The sequence below is a fragment of the Carassius carassius genome, chromosome 1 (genome assembly GCF_963082965.1).
Source record: "Carassius carassius chromosome 1, fCarCar2.1, whole genome shotgun sequence".
Taxonomy (NCBI): Eukaryota; Metazoa; Chordata; class Actinopteri; order Cypriniformes; family Cyprinidae; genus Carassius; species Carassius carassius.
The window spans coordinates 50,440,996-50,458,459 of record NC_081755.1 but is presented as its reverse complement, the minus strand read 5'-3'; the positions used below and the strand labels follow the sequence as shown (position 1 = coordinate 50,458,459).

The 17,464-nt window shown below is 37.1% G+C and overlaps 2 protein-coding genes across 2 annotated transcripts in view; both read right to left on the bottom strand.

The window, feature by feature from the left end:
- LOC132159410 (zinc finger protein 501-like) overlaps window positions 1-17,464 on the bottom strand; it is a 531,393-nt gene that overhangs the window by 340,222 nt on the left and 173,707 nt on the right. The window lies entirely within an intron of this gene.
- Window positions 1-17,464, bottom strand: part of LOC132157170 (zinc finger protein 883-like) — a 499,035-nt gene that overhangs the window by 387,005 nt on the left and 94,566 nt on the right. The gene's annotated exons all lie outside the window — the stretch shown is intronic.

Here is a 17,464-nt window from a genome sequence, read left to right as displayed (position 1 = left end):
GTATTGTTGTAGATTAAACTACCCAACAGTTTTACTCTCAATACCTTAAGTATATTAGAGTGTGCAAGATAATACTTTTAATTAAAGGACATTTCAGCCAAAAATGAAAATTCTGTAAGCATTTACTCACACTTAAGCTGTTCCAGGTTTGGAATTTTTATTTTTGGGTGAACTGTCCTTTTAGCAAAGGTTTTAAATACGACAACCAATAGTTTTTCCCCAATATGGTATTAGTAGTTATTATAGTTTACTAAAGTATCTCAATGTTTTGTGTACTAATTATGTTGTCATAGCTCTAAAAATGTCTCTTTTCCTTCCTTTCCTAAATCAGAGCAGACCCCTGTATTGAAGGATAGAGCTGAATGTACCAACACTGGACAGGTTTTAAAGGTTTTGACAGTGGAACTTCTGAGAAGTGAACGCCAACAGTGATGGGTGCCACAATCCAGACCCTGGTGTTTCTAATCTGTTTGCCAGTGGCACATCATAAAGATGCTCTCCAGAGTGTTTGACATGTGCCTCTTTCCACTGTCACCCCATTATCCTCCGAGTAGCTGAGGACCATTCACCAAGAGATTGACCTCCTGAAGACCCCAGAACACATGGAGGCAGCGCTGGGCTCAAACTGATGTTGTTTTTCTGATGTTAAACCTAAGCTATGCAGTAAATGGTTGTAAAAAGTACTTTCAGTTATGTATAGAACAATTTGTTTTAATGTGTAAGAAAATATTTACACGACAAAAAAATAAATACATAGAATGTTTTGTGGAAAAATGTATAAGCTGCATTAAAAAAAAATTACAATGTACATGAGTACTTCTCTTTTATTTCCACGTGAATATGAAAAACAAAAATACAAAATGTACAGAAAGTACTCAGGCTTATTTATGAATAAATTACACACTAAAAAATAAAAATGTATACAACTTATGCATTTCATTTTTAACTTGCATCACAAAAATAAACTAGAGAAATTAGGTTTTTCCATTGACAATATGACATTTAAAAAATATATATTGAAAAACTGCAATATACACATTTTTAGCCTACTGTTATCTCTTGGCTAATGAAGAATGTATTTGAATGTATCTTAAGAAGAGAAAACTTGCGCTCTTCTCTCTCTCTCTGTAGTGTGATGTCCTCCCTGAGCAGCTCCACTCGCTCCCTCACCTGTCCCAGGACACTTAGCAAATAAACCATGCCTGTTAACAACAACAGCACAATGAATTTCAGCAAAAAAAAAATAAAAAAAAGTACAATTAACTTTGTATTTTTAAGTCTTTCCCAGCAGGCTCACTCACTCCAGAATAGTAATAAAACAAGAGAAAATGGAAACACTTATAAAAAATATAAAGACAGGTTTGTAATCTTAACAATAGAAAATATGACACAGCAGGCCATGCACACAAAATACTGAAGTGCTAAAGTTTGGTTAAAACATTTGTAGACATCTCTTGCATGACAGCACTTCAAAAACACAACGAAGAGAAAGACCATTGTCTTATCAGAGGTGGGTAGTAACGAGTTACATTTACTTCGTTACATTTACTTGAGTAATTTTTTGGGGTAACGAATACTTTTCGGAGTATATTTAAAGATGGGTACTTTATACTCTTACTTGAGTACATTTTTGGGGAAAAATCTGTACTTTTACTTCGTTACTGTGGGCGACGCTCCTCGTTACTTTATCTTAATGCAATAAATGTAATAAATGCTTCAGTTTGATCCAAACGCGCCGTCTACTTTTCTCTGGACAATGAGCGATGCCCATTCGCGAATGATTCATTCTTTTGAGTCAATTCTGTTCAAAGGCTTGATCAAACCAATTGGCAAACGAGTGAATTGGTTCATGAATCAGTTTGAATGAGTCGTTCAGTTCCCTGCCGCACGCGCTGAGCGTCTGAAGTGGTTCACTCGGAGTTGTAACGTTTAAGAACAGAAAGAGCGTTGAAAACGTGGCTGGAACTGCACTGAATTGAAAGCAAATCTGCAAAGGTTATTATTTGCTAGCGATGGAGATCCTTATTAGATGAACACCGCGTGTGCTGTCTACTGTTTAACAGGTAATAACTTCATTTGATTACAGTACACGATACCACTGTGACATTAGTTTGTTGTAAGTGCGTGGCTTATAACAGAGGGGAGTCAAGTTAAATGCAGCTTCCAAAAGACAAAAAATAGCCGATTAAGATTTTATTAATTTTAATACAATCACACCGGTGCCAGTACGTTCAGCAAATCATATCATCAGCTGCTAAATTCAGATCTGTGATTGCTTGCTGGCGCTGAGCCAGAGACAGACGCGTTTTTACAGCACTGCGCATTATAACCAATCACACATGATTCTTTTGAGCTTATTAAAGCATTGGCCAATCAGAGGTGTTCAGATGAGTCATCGCTAAAATGCCGGTGCTTCCTTCACTCGCTCACTGACTGGAGACCTCTTTCTGGCGAATTCTCTCGCAGTAACAACAAAGTGCAGATGTGTGTACGAATCTTTAATTAAGATATTGATTTCACAGTGTTAACAGTTTCAGTGATTTTAATGGGAGTTTCTGAGAGTGATTGAAATCTAGACTGTCAGTGAAAACTATCTTTAATAATGTAAATGTTATTTGCTCTCTTTCTGAACAATGAAAGATTAGTAGCAATATTTATATCACATTAACTTTCAATGTTAAATTCACATTTAATATAAAGTCAGTCATATTAAAAATATGTTATGGCATGACACCTATATCTGTTACTTAAGTAAACAGACAGGGTTTTATAATAAATTACATAAATTGGAGTAAAGGCTGATGAAATATATACATTTATACACGCACACATACATTACATACATTTTATCTATATATCTAAATAAAAATAGGCTCAGTATATATGACCCAAAGTAACTAGTAACTAACTACTTGAGTAGATTTTTTATCCGATACTCTTTTACTCTTACTCAAGTAACTATTCAAGACTTGTACTTTTACTTTTACTTGAGTAAATATTTCTAGAAGTACTTTTACTTTTACTTGAGTACAGTTTTTGGGTACTCTACCCACCTCTGTGTCTTATATAGCGGCTGTCTTATTGTTTTTTGGGCTTTATGTAAAAAAAAATTAAATAAAAAAAAACAACAACCTTTTAACACTTTCGCTAGGTATTTGAGTGAATGAAAATACAATAGCCTACTTACATATTAATGTGAAGTCCTCCACAGAACTCTCACCTGCCACCGTCGTCATAGGCACGCAAGTGATTCTGGGATATGGTAGGGTGCGAAGTGTCCATAGATGTCAGTGTTGGAAAGGTTACTTTGGAAATGTAATAGGTTACAGATTACAAGTTACCCTGTTTAAAATGTAATAGTAGTTTAACTTTTTCAATTACTTTATTAAAGTAATGTAACTAATTACTTTTGAGTACTTTTTGATTACTTTTCTGAATTTGTGAAATTTAAATAATAATAAATAAAAGCATATATATCAACTCAAATACAGTTATCTAATAAGCATGTGTCATATTCTGTATAATAGGCTCCTGAAACATTGGTGTTTTTTTTTTAAACTGCTGTCTCTGTATACAGTATGATGATAGTTTTCTCAAAATAAGTAAAATGCACATGAAGTGACACAGAGCAGTTCTAGAAATTATGTTTATGTGCTCGTGTACTCCTATATTGAGACGGCAGAGGTTGAAAACACTGCGAGCTTCAGTAGGCCTATGTGTAGTAAATGAAACCATGTCTTTGCCATTAATTTACAGGAGGGGCAGACTGGGAAAGAAATTCAGACTGGAAAATTCAAACTCATATAAACAAATTAATGGACAAAACTATTTTTTTTTATGGACCTGACATAAAAAAGGTTTAAATCTTTAATTTGGGGACATGCAAAATAAGTAAAAGTTCTCTCCTGAACTGAAAGAACACCTTCACTTCCATTTTTCTCTTCAGTCTCTTTATTTTGCCGTTATCCATCTCTCTCATGACTTTAATACTCAAGATTGAACAAAACTATACTTTACAATACAATACTCTACAATATTACAATATCTTTATAGAAAAATCCTAATACTGTACACGAGTCATGTTTTTCCCTTACAAAAGTTAAACATGCTTTAATTAGCCTATATAAAAGTAAAATAACCTTGTTTTGTTTTTTGTTTTGCAAATGGATTTGTATTTATTTTTAAATAAATAAATTTGTAAAATAATTTTACATTTTTGGTTACCACAGTTAAACAATAGTAAACATTTTCTCTGGATTTATAGTAAAATAATAAAACGTTAATAATAACGTTTATAATAATGATGTACTTTATATAGTATTTTGAGTGATGACTAATGAGCAACGTGCTGCTGCTTGATTAAATAAATAAAAAAACAAAGACAAAAAAGCATCTTTACAGATGAAACTGACCTGAAACCCTGAACAGTAGTTCTGCTTCTCTGCTCCAGCTGTCCACTCTCTCTCTCTCTCTCTCTCTCTCTCTCTCTCTCTCTCTCTCTCTGTCTCTCTCTTTCTCTCTCTCTCGCATTGATTACTCTGAGTCTGATCCAAACCGTTTGGCGCAGGCGCGGAGAGCGCGCGAGTCATGACTATCAATTCATGATTTATTAGAGATTTAATTATCAAATGGCGGATTCGCAAATGATCGCTTTAGTACATTCGGCAGGCAATTATACAATAATGATATTAAAAAGTGGGCCAAATTTGGCTGCCAGGCCACCGGGAATTGTCCCGGTTCTCCCGGTGTCCAGTCCGCTCCTGATTTCCACAGACACGCAGAATGTGCAAGTCATATATTGCATTTTTGGGGCTTAATATTCACAGACACTAGTCCATGTCATTGTGACGAGTGGGGCGGGGCCGAGGGACATGGGAGCGAGGCCGGTGGAGTGATTGGAGATGAGCTACACCTGTTCGACCCACCGGTCTCGAGGCCCACGGAGGAGATGGAAGGATATAAAACTGGAGCAACGACAATGAAGGACGAGAAAAGCCCTCTCTCGTCCTTCATTGTCGTCGCTCCAGTTCTATATCCCTTCCTTTGATTTGGATTCTATGAACCAGACTGTAATTATTAGGAAATTATTAGGGCGTATGTCTCATAATAGTCAGTGCAATTTGGGAAAGAAATCAGTTAAATCTGTATGTGGATGTGTGTAAATATTCAAATGTAATCCCCTTTGTAATCGTTAAAAATTTCATAAGTAACTGTAATTTAATTACAAATTTTTTCTTAGTAGCTGTAAGTAATTACAGTTACATTAACTTTGTAATTAAATTACGTAACGCCGTTACATGTAACTAGTTACTCCCCAACACTGATAGATGTACACTTCATTTTCATGGGAACTGAAGGGCGCATTTGAAGTCGCTTTCGAAATTCGTCAGCCTTCGTCGCACTGCGGTGATGCATTCACACTTCAAATACGCCCTTCGAAGTGCGCATTCTTACTTTGGGACAGCTTACGTCGTGACGCTGTGACGCAATCGCACTTCACATCCGCACTTCGGAGTCCACACACTTCAGTTTGGGACACCCTTCGTCGCGCTCCTGTGACGCATTCGCACTTCATATGCGCACTTCAGAGTCCATGCACTTCACTTTGGGACACAGCTATAGAGTGCGATTCCTCTTTATCTTTTCTTTCTTTTCTATTATTTGCTAATGGAGCCAGAGAAGTCACCTGTAGGAGAGAACAAAAGAAAAGCACTCTTTCGCATCCGTTCCTCGGGTTTGTAAACTGTAGCTACTCACGGATTCATCCCAGCAAACATTCGGACGTCTTTTAACAGTTGAAAAGACGTCCGGTGTTGTGTAATATTCGGTTCCAGTGAAAAACTGTTTCCGTGGGTGGAGTTTACAAGAATATTCATTAGTTCCCTAATCAGTGCACGCTCCAAATCGCTACTTGGGTTATTTTGAAAAGGTAACGAAGTGTCTATGTTAAGCACTGAAGTATTGTAACAGTGTCAAAACAATGCAGTTTGTGTAATATTAATCGTCTGTAAGATGATTTGCTTGATTGATTGCAGGCACACAGAAAAACAATAAGCGAATAAGCTATGCTAACCTTGGGATATAGTTTCTTAATCATATTTTTTTGTATGTGTTTAGCTTTTTATACATTTCATTTGTGGGGCATTAATTGCTGTTTGAATAGCATGACTAGCTAAGTTAGGCTAATCACCCCAATAAAATAATAAACTAGGCTTTAAGATTAACGGTTAAAATGTATTTTATTAACATCAGATTTTAAAAACTTAACATCAAATAACAGCATTAAAAACTTTAAAACAGAGAAAATGAAAGTGCAATTATATTATCACTTTGCATGAAATAAGACTCAAAAGTAGATAAAAAAAATAAAAATAATTGTGTTTGCATTTAACCTCTGATAACATCAGATTCAGAAAGAGAATACAAGTGTGGACTGACGTTAACCTTAGTTGTGCTTTGATTTATTTTGTCACTTTGCAAACTCCATGCAAAAAAAAAAAAAAAAAAAAATATATATATATATATATATATATATATATATATATATTATAATAATCTCAAATTGAACCGGAGGTGGTAAATTCCTAATAATAATTTAACGTTAAGTATTTTTTTAGGTATTTTAATAAGATAGATACCTAAAATACGTTGCGAATGCAGCTCAACTAAAGGTGTTTGAAAAACGAAACACATCCACTTGCACATATTTGGCAATCGGAATATGAGATATATCCTGCTATAGCTAACAAATTTGTGAAATTTGAATAAAAAAGGAAATAAAAGCAGATCATCAGTCATTCAGCACTGACAAGCAATGAATGATTAGTCTCCATGGGAACCATAAAGCGATACTACGATCAATAACGATCGCCTTGAAAAACTTTTAAACTTACGTGTGAAAAGGTTTAGTAAGGCTTACATTTAAATGTGTCTTTGTTTTGTTTTGAGTGTATGGTCAATAAATAAAGGACTTAAAAAGATGGGCACAAAACCTGTTTGTCATGTCTCCGAGTCATTCTACGAAACGGGTGCTGTTTGGGTCCGCAACATTTGATGAGATGCATAAGGCACAAACATGTCCCAAAATGTGTTTACAAAGCTTAAATGTATTCATGCAAGTGTTCTTGTTAACATGATATATGATAAAAATATATTTTTTAAAAAATAACATACTATTTTAATCATTTTGTTTTAATTCATAGCCAAGTTCACATGTCCGTGTTGACCAACATGACATTTTCATCTAAAATATCACCAAATAAGCTATGTATTTTTTTTTTTAACATTTATTATTTTCAGGATTTTGTGCGTGTCCCTTTTCACATAAGACATATTTTGTTCAAAATGAAACTTATTTTTTGTAAATATTTTGTTATTTGTGTGCGTCCCTCAGTTTGACTTACCACCCCGTCACACTAACTTGTTTTTCAATTCAATTCAATTCAATTCAAGTTTATTTGTATAGCGCTTTTTACAATACAAATCGTTACAAAGCAACATTACAGAAAATTATGTTTCTACAATATTTAGTAGTAGCTAGTAGTTTGTGCACGTTTGACAGGATTTTAGAAAAATAAAAATAATAATAATAATACAAGACGTAGTCAGCTAGATGATGAACTATCAATATTATTAATTAATAGTAATTATATGATGCAGTCACACATGTAGCAATAATTGTTAGTTCTGTTTGTTGATTCAAGGTTAGGATCATCTGGGGTCCTCTGAGGGTCAGCATCATCTCTTCTCAGGTGTTCTGGATCCAAACTGGAGCTTGTGTAAATCCTAGTTACCACGGGATGTAAATCCCATGGCAAAACATAGAAACAAAATAGAGACATCATTAGCATAGCTGCTGATCCAACAAAGTAAAATTAGTTTAACCCAAGCTAAAGAATAAAAATGCAGATGCAACTACACTCACAATTTAAGAGATACATTATTCGAATGCTTGGCGAAAGAGATGCGTTTTTAATCTAGATTTAAACAGAGAGAGTGTGTCTGAACCCCGAACATTATCAGGAAGGCTATTCCAGAGTTTGGGAGCCAAATGTGAAAAAGCTCTACCTCCTTTAGTGGACTTTGCCATCCTAGGAACTACCAAAAGTCCAGCGTTTTGTGACCTTAGGGTGCGTGATGGGTTGTAGCGTGGTAGAAGGCTAGTTAGGTACGCAGGAGCTAAACCATTTAGGGCCTTATAGGTAAGTAATGATAATTTGTAACTGATACGGAACTTAATAGGTAGCCAGTGCAGAGACTGTAAAATTGGGGTAATATGATCATATTTTCTTGACCTGGTAAGGACTCTAGCTGCTGCATTTTGGACTACCCTGTAGCTTGTTTATTGACGAAGCAGGACAACCACCTAGAAGTGCATTACAATAGTCCAGTCTAGAGGTCATGAAAGCATGAACTAGCTTTTCTGCATCAGAAACAGATAACATGTTTCGTAGCTTGGCAATGTTTCTAAGATGGAAGAATGCGGTTTTTGTAACATTGGAAATATGATTTTCAAAAGACAAATTGCTGTCTAATATAACACCCAGATTTCTGACTGTAGAGGAAGTAACAGTACATCCGTCTAGTTGCAGATTGTAATCTACAAGATTCTGTGTGGTGTTTTTTTGTCCAATAATTAATATCTCTGTCTTATCCGAATTTAATTGGAGAAAATTATTTGTCATCCAATCTTTTACATTTTTAACACACTCTGTTAGCTTAGATAATTGGGAAGTTTCATCTGGTCTCGTTGAAATATATAGCTGAGTATCATTAGCATAACAGTGGAAGCTAATTCCGTATTTTCTAATAATATTACCAAGGGGCAACATGTATATTGAAAATAGAAGGGGACCTAGGACGGATCCTTGTGGCACTCCATATTTTACTGATGATAAATGAGATGACACCCCATTCAAGTAAACAAAATGGTAGCGATCGGACAGGTAGGATCTAAACCATCTTAGAGCCTGCCCTTGAATACCTGTATAGTTTTGTAATCGATCTATGAGTATGTCATGATCTATGGTGTCGAACGCAGCACTAAGATCAAGTAAGACTAGAAATGAGATGCAGCCTTGATCTGACGCAAGAAGCAGGTCATTTGTAATTTTAACAAGTGCAGTTTCTGTGCTATGGTGGGGCCTAAAACCTGACTGAAATTCTTCATACAGATCATTTTTATGCAGGAAGGTGCTCAATTGAGCAGACACAACTTTTTCTAAAATTTTAGACATAAATGGAAGATTTGAAATAGGCCTATAATTTGCCAGTACACTAGGATCTAGTTTTGGTATCTCATAAGAGGCTTGATAACCGCCAGCTTGAATGGTTTTGGGACGTGACCTAAAGATAACGACGAGTTAATGATATTGAGAAGCGGTTCTTCGGCTACAGGTAACAGCTCTTTTAGTAATTTAGTGGGTACAGGATCTAATAAACATGTTGTTGGTTTAGATACAGTGATAAGTTTATTTAGCTCTTCCTGTCCTATATTTGTAAAGCACTGCAGTTTATCTTTGGGTGCGATGGATGAAACTGAAGTGTTTGACGCTGTAGAATCTACATTTGCTATTGTATTTCTAATGTTATCTATTTTATCAGTGAAGAAATTCATAAAGTCATTACTATTTAACGTTGGTGGAATATTTGAATCAGGTGGCGTCTGGTAATTTGTTAATTTAGCCACTGTGCTAAATAAAAACCTTGGATTGTTTTGGTTATTTTCAATGAGTTTGTGGATATGCTCTGCCCTAGCAGTTTTTAGAGCCTGTCTATACCTGGACATACTGTTTTTCCATGCAATTTTAAAAACTTCCAAGTTAGTTTTTCTCTATAAACTATAAAACTATAGTTAGTTTTATCTATAAACAATGTACTGTTGCTTTAAATGACATCAGATAGCGGAAGTGACATCATTGTAGCCTTCTTTGCCGCCAAGAACAAAACCAGGCAAGTACTGACATTCCTCTGCATTCTTTATTTGTTGATTTTTCATATTAGGCAGGTTCTGTCAAGCTTAAACCAACCACCCCGTCATGCAAAATAGAAAGGGAAAACTGATTTTTATTTTACATTATTAATGCAAAAATATATATATTTCAGATAGAATGCATGTATGCTAGGTGAGGAACTTGACCACATGGGAGATCTGCGGCCATTTTGGGCTGAAATTTACTCAATCAGTCACTCAATCACTATCTCTTTCACTCACTCACTCACTCACTCACTCACTCACTCACTCAATCAATCACTGTTACTCACTCACTCTCTGTCACTCACTCACTCAACCACTGTCACTCAATCACTATCTTTAGCACTCACTTAATCAGTCAGTCACTCACTCTCTCTCACTCACTATCTCTCTCTCACTCACTCACTCACTGTCACTCAATCACTATCTCTAGCACTCACTTAATCAATCAGTCACTCACTCACTCTCTCTCACTCACTCACTCAACCACTGTCACTCAATCACTATCTCTAGCACTCACTTAATCAATCAGTCACTCACTCACTCTCTCTCACTCACTCACTCAACCACTGTCACTCAATCACTATCTCTAGCACTCACTTAATCAGTCACTCACTCACTCTCTCTCACTCACTGTTACTCACTCACTATCTCTCTCTCTCACTCACTCACCATCTCTCACTCACTCACTCACTCACTAACACATTCTTGGTGTTAAATGAAGAATGTTACATTTTATAACGTGCAGATAGATCTGTCTCCAACATGGCTCCATTAAGCGCTGCTGAGAGACAACGGCGATGCCGTGCACGTCGGGATGCTGATACTGAGAGGAAGCAAAAATATCTAGAAAGTGAGCATCAGAGATGGAGACGGGATGTAGAGCAAGAAAAAAAGAAGAAGATTAGTGATCTAAGTGAGCGAGGGAAGCGTCAGCTGCGTAAAAAGTGGAGGTAGCAGAACAAGAAGAGAAAAGAGAAAGCAGAGGCTAGGAAGCACAGTCTGGACACCTTTCCTTTAAATCCAGATCCTGCCCAACAGTCAAAGCAGCAGTTAAGATCATCAAGGTCAGGGTTGTGTGCAGTTAGGATTATAAATAAATGGATACATGTAGAGAATAAGAAGCAGGCCTATCATTGAGTAATTGTTTTTAAATATGGTGTACATGACTTAAACCCCTAAGTTATCAGTAGATTTTTATTTTGTTTCAGGCAACATAAAGAAGGAAAGCGAATTTCCAGGAAGAACAGGGATACACTACGCAAAGAAATTGAAACACTAAAGAAATCGCTAGAGAAGGAAAGAAAACGTGCTGACAAATACAGAAAAAGATATAAGCGCTTAAATAAGAATGACTCCCTTCGTTAAAAAATAAATTAATTAACTAAGATGGGCAGAGTAAGCTCCAAAATCAGAAAAACACTACTCTATCATGAAGCCTTGATTGAAGACATAAAGAATAAGTACTGTAAAGCAAGAAAAGAACAAGAAAAACAACTAACAGCAAAGGTAACAGCAGGGAGGATTGTGAAGAAGTACAGGCTGCAAGGTTTTGCCGAAAATGCTCTTGGATTTTCAAAGAAGCGTCGCAGTGTTCAGACTGAAGACCTCTGTTCCACCAACAGAAATCCCACAAACAGGTTCACTGCTGCTTTCAAGTCCAAAGTCAAAACCTTCTTCACTCGAGATGACAACAGTCGGATAACGACTGGACGAAAACAAACAATTACCAAGAAAAAGGTGAAGAAGCAGAAAAGGTTTCTGGCTGACACAATGAAAAATCTTCACAAAAAATTTCTTACTGCAAACACAAACACCATATCATACTCCCTTTTCTGTAAGCTTCGCCCATTTTGGGTTGTACATCCCACTCTCTCCAAAAGGAACACGTGTCTGTGCAAGATCCATGAAAATCTCAGATTTGTCATTGAGAAGTTGCATAATTTGAGGCTCATAGATACTTCAGATCTCGAGAGTTTGACTAAAATTATAACATGTGACACCTCCAGGAAAATGTGCATGTATGATGTGTGCGAGGAATGCAAAGACAAGACTGTTCAGCTCTCCAGATTTGATGGCACAGCAAAGGTTGCATTCACTCAATGGGCCACAAGCAGAGAAAGCAAGGGAAGATGCGAGGGAGGGTCCAACTGCTGTAAAGATCACAGTGAAGAAAACAATGGAGGACACACAAGACAATCTTGTGGAGTTATTTCACACTTTTTTTTTTAAAAATTGTCCAGGATCCATTTGAGTTTAAGTATTTGTTCAGCTGAACTGCTTTTTCTATAATTTTGCCTATAAAAGGAAGATTAGATATTGGTCTATAATTGCTCAAAATGGTGTTATCAGGATTGCTCTTTTTCAGGAGGGGCTTAACAACTGCAGTTTTAAGGGAGTTTGGTCCCAGAAAGAAGTGAGGTGTTCACCACTTCTAAGAGATCTGCTTCTAAACAATTAAGCATACTTTTGAAAAAAGATGTGGGAAGTGTGTCAAGATAGCAAGTTGACGATTTTAGGTGCAACACTATTTCTTCCAAAATTTTGCTATCAATCGCTTCAAAAATAGACATAGTCTCTTTTTGATATTGTGGCCGAATCTGTCTGACCTCTGCATTGCTTGAGGATGTGCCAATCGCCTTCCTGATATTGATGATCTTCTCAGAAAAGAAGGATGCAAACTCATTGCATTTGCTGTCTGAGAGCATTTCACTGGGAATCTGACTTGGGGGGGGGGGGGGGGGGGGGGGTTCAGTCTCTCAACAGTGGCAAAAAGAGTAAGAGTGTTATTTAAGTTACTGTTTATAAGGTTTGAGAAGAAATTCTGTCTAGCTGTGGCTAGTTTCACATTAAAAGCATGAAGGCTGTCTTTATAGATGCTATAGTGAATTTCAAGTTTTTTATTTCACCACATCCACTCAGCTTTTCTGCATTGTCTTTCCAAAGTCTGAACTGCTGTTTATCTTCTCCAAACTGATTTCTGTCAGAGGCATCTTATCCGGGCTAAGGATAAGAAGAACTGAATTGTTGCCGAGGGGTCTAAAGTCCTCTTTTCAGATGAGAGCAAAATTTGTGGTGTAACAATGATCTAGTATATTACCGTCTCTGGTGGGACATGTAACATGCTGTCTGTATTTTGCCAGTTCACAGGAGAGATTGGCTTTATTAAAGTCCCCAAGAATGGTTAAAACTGATCAGCGAGTTTCTGTAAAGCCAGGCTCACGTGCACTTGCAGAGAGATGCAAACACAATGGACTGGCTTGCAGTTAACAAAGAGCACTTCTAGATCTGAACAGCACATCTTCTTTAGCACAGCTACACCTGCACACCACTGTTCATTGATGTAAAAGCATGTCCCGCCGCCACACCGCACAATTTTCCAGTTGATTTTGCGTCGCAATCTGCTCTAATTATTGTGTAAATATGAGAAATACCATGAACTGCTTGCCTAATAATTTATTAGGCATTTAAATCTCTAGTGGCTTTCACAAATAAAATTAATATACAATTTTATTTAAGCAGAATCCAGAGGAAATCAAAATGGAAAACAAGTTGTTGTGAGGGAAACAGGTAAGTTTAGTTCAAAGGAAATTATTTATGATATTTTTATGAAATTTGGTCAGAATCACTGTTTTACGCTTGATCAGTTGGCCAGCGACTCATTGAACAAGCCTCATAACATCAATCAAAAATATAGTAAAAAAAAGGTACAGAAAAACTTTATTGCATGGTAACAAGATCCACAGTTTAAGACATTAAATTGTAAACACAAAACAGTAAAAGTATACTACTTTTTTCATTGTATGTAAGACTTTATTGGACAAATCAAAAGGACAAGTAAACTAATCTAACAAACACACACACACAGACACACACACACATTCAAACAAGTTGCAGGAACAGAGGAAAAAAATTAGCTTGAGAGAGTGAAAATGTGAAATCCAATGTTTATATCAATAAAGGAAGTTGCTGAACAGCTTTTAATCAATAAACCAGCAAGAATCTGGAGGTTGTACTTGTGTTGCCTTTGTTTTAAAGGAATTAATTTTATATGGCTGCAGAAAGGGGTTTCTGTAGGTTGCTGATTGGCTGGAGTTCAGTAGTCATTGGAAGTGATGTCTTGGGCATTGCCTGAAGGATGGTGTGGAGTTGTGTACGCTGGTTGAAGTTTTAAAGTTGGTGCAGACTCTGACATAGCTTTGCGGCAAAACGTAGAACACAAAACTCAACAGGAAAAGAAAATAAACTGATGTAGAAGAAAGAAAGAAAAGCTGTTGAGACTAGATGGCTTGTCTTCTCATGGTGGTTGAGTAACAGCGGGCTTGCAGGACAAAGCACACTTTGAAGAGCGTTTCAAGAGCAGGTAATATGGTAAAGTGTCCTAATATTGTGATGGAGTCCCCTACAACAGTATTAAATGCATTTAAGGTAAGAAAACATTGTAATTTTCCCAAAATATACATTTAATATTAAAGTAATTTGCCAATGAATTCTAAACGATTCATTCCAAGCAAGTTGGGAGCAAACCCCTCCCTTCCACAAGCCTACACTTCACTGATTGGTCAGCTGGCCATGTCTGTTATGATTGGCACAGAGAGGAGTCCTTGATCCAGTTAGCCAGCGCTAATCACTAGACGAGACAAAACTAATAAAATAAAACCCATTACCATTGAGGCATTTGTTGAATCATGTGGGACATAATTACTCATTACAATGACTTATAATGTCTTTTTACAGTGATGTTGAGATGTGGTGGTGTGGTAAAACAAGTTTAGAGGAGTGTGGTTGACCCTTAACTTTTATAACTTTTATATGTATATTTATTATAGTTATGTGACAAAGACCATCCACACAGAGTAGATAAAAGGATTTTGTGAAGTATGAGTTGCAAAATGAATCTTAAATTGTCCTTTCAGTGTGAAACTCTTTCCACACTGAGAGCAGCTGAAAGTCTTTTACCCAGCATGAATTAACATGTGTTTCTCATAGCTTGCTTTACAGGTGAAAGCGTTTCCACACTCAGAGCAGCTGAAAGTTTTTTCAGAAGAGTGTGTTACCAAATTATTCTTAAATTGTCTTTTCTTTGTAAAAATCCTTCCACACTGAGAGCAGCTGAAAGACTTTATTCCAGCATGAATTAACATGTGCCTCTTAAGGCTTGCTTTACATCTAAAACCCTTTCCACAGTGAGAGCAGGAGAAAGGCTTTATTCCAGCATGAATTAACAAGTGCTTCTTAAGGCTTGCTTTACACCAGAAAAGCCGCTTTCACACTGCACGTCGGACCCGGCATATTGCCGGAACATTGCCGGGTCGCCTTCTGTGTGAAAGCAACCATGTCCCGGGATTGATTCCGGCATTGAACCCGGGTCGGGGACCTAGTAACTAGGGCTGGGTATCAATTCAGATGTTCCAGATCGATTCGATTTCGATTCACAAGCTCTCAAATCGATTCGATTTTGATTTGATTTTCGATTTCGATTCTCGATTCGATTTTCTATTAGGGCTGTAATCGGGCCTTAAAAGATAAGCCCGACAGGATTCGAGCCCGACAGGTTTCGGCCCGAGCCCGACAAGTACATTTTGATTGACAGCTTTTTAAAAGCCTGAACCATTTACAACCCGACATTATTCAAATGTACGCACGCATGCAGCTGTTTTGCCTTTTGTCAGGAATTAGTCATTTATACATGTTTTAACATAATTTATGACTAACGTAATAGGCCACTTGGAAGTTTGAACAAAGAAATAAAATAAGTCCTCTGTAACATCGTAGTATCTCAGCACTCTATAAATAGCCCTAGGTATAGGCTCATTTAGCATAGGCCAACGCACCAATAAAAAGTCTTTCTTAAAAAAATTAATTAAGATAAATTCTAAATTAAGATGGTATTTGGCAATAACGAAATTAATTAAGATTAAGGCTCTGCCGGATTTGCTTCGCCATAGCAGCTGACATAATTAAAGAATAATGCCAACATTAGCTTATATAGCCGACTCTGTCTACATTATGCATTTAAGACTCAATTAATATTTAGTTATTATTTGAAAAACATTTAAGGCCTACGTGTTTTTGTGGAGGAAAATGATTGAAGTACAAGTCTCTTGGGCCGAACGCACATTACGTCACCAATACAAACCAACCTGATTTATAATATTATAGCCTAAATATTATGATATCTAATCGATTAGATTCATTGAAATAATTAAATAATTCTACTAGCCTACACCTGATTCTGTCGGGAGCTGAACAATTTTGTGAAATTCGGCTCGATGTAGTAACAGCACAATGAAGTTGCAATTGTAAAGCCTGTGTTATACTTTCCGCATGAGCAATTCAGACGCGGACACGGACTTCTTCAATTTATACTTCCGAAAGCGCACGCTGATGGTCCGTTCTGCAACAAACATTTGCCCAGAATCATTGCACATCGCTGTCTTTATATTCTTTATTGACGGATTGCACAGGTTCGATTGGCAATGGGCTTCTTCACACTGCCTGCACATGTGCAATTGTGCTTTTGAAGACTATTGACCATGCGCACCTGTCCGCGCGGCCGTCTTCTCAGAGCTTCGGCTCTCTGATGGCGATTTTTACGTCACCCCTACCTAGAGCGGGCGGACTCGCGGACGCGGAAAGTATAAGAGACTTTATGATGCAGTCTGTAAGACGCGCATGGGAGTATGACTCGACATTGCAGAAAATGTGCGTTCACAAATGTAGCCTGTTGAGCCAAATATGGAAAGCACATTAGATTTTAATTATATGAGGTTCTCTCCAGAGATGTTTTGCCACATTTCTTCAATTAAGGATGATTGCTGCGTAGTATATGGTGTTTCCATTTGCTTGAACTTCTTCAAGTGAGTTGCATAAGTTTTGTGTGTGTGTGTGTGTGTGTTCAGCATATGGTGGGCCGCATTTGAATTTGTGACGGGCCGCGGGTTGAGAACCACTGCTTTAAGCACTGAATGAATGACAGGTTCGTTGGTAACATCGCACAAGGCACATAAGAGGCTGACATCTAGTGGAGAAGATTTGTAATTAGATTAACGCTAATCTTGCGCTCAATGTCTTCGGAAATAAATATGGAAAAAAATCGCTTCATGGCCTTTGAGAATCGATTTTGAATCGAGCACATTTTAAAAAACAATTAATCGAAAAATTTATTTTTTTTTTCCCAGCCCTACTAGTAACATTGCCGGGTTCGACCCGGGACGAGCACTGTGTGAACAAAAGCCAGATCTAATGCCATGTCGAAGTGATGACGCGCCTTTTACCGGCTATTTAGAACAAAGATCAACGTTCGCGACAAAAAAATATGTGCAAACTGTAATGAAGCAGAGATCAGTTAGTTCCTCACTTTCCGCGCTAACGCTGAGATCGTTCGCTTGCTTCAGTAAAAGTATAATGTGCCTAACGTTTTTAAGCTTTATGGGTTGTGTGTGAAAGCACGCACATATCCCGGGTTTATCACTGGCAGTGTGAAAGTGC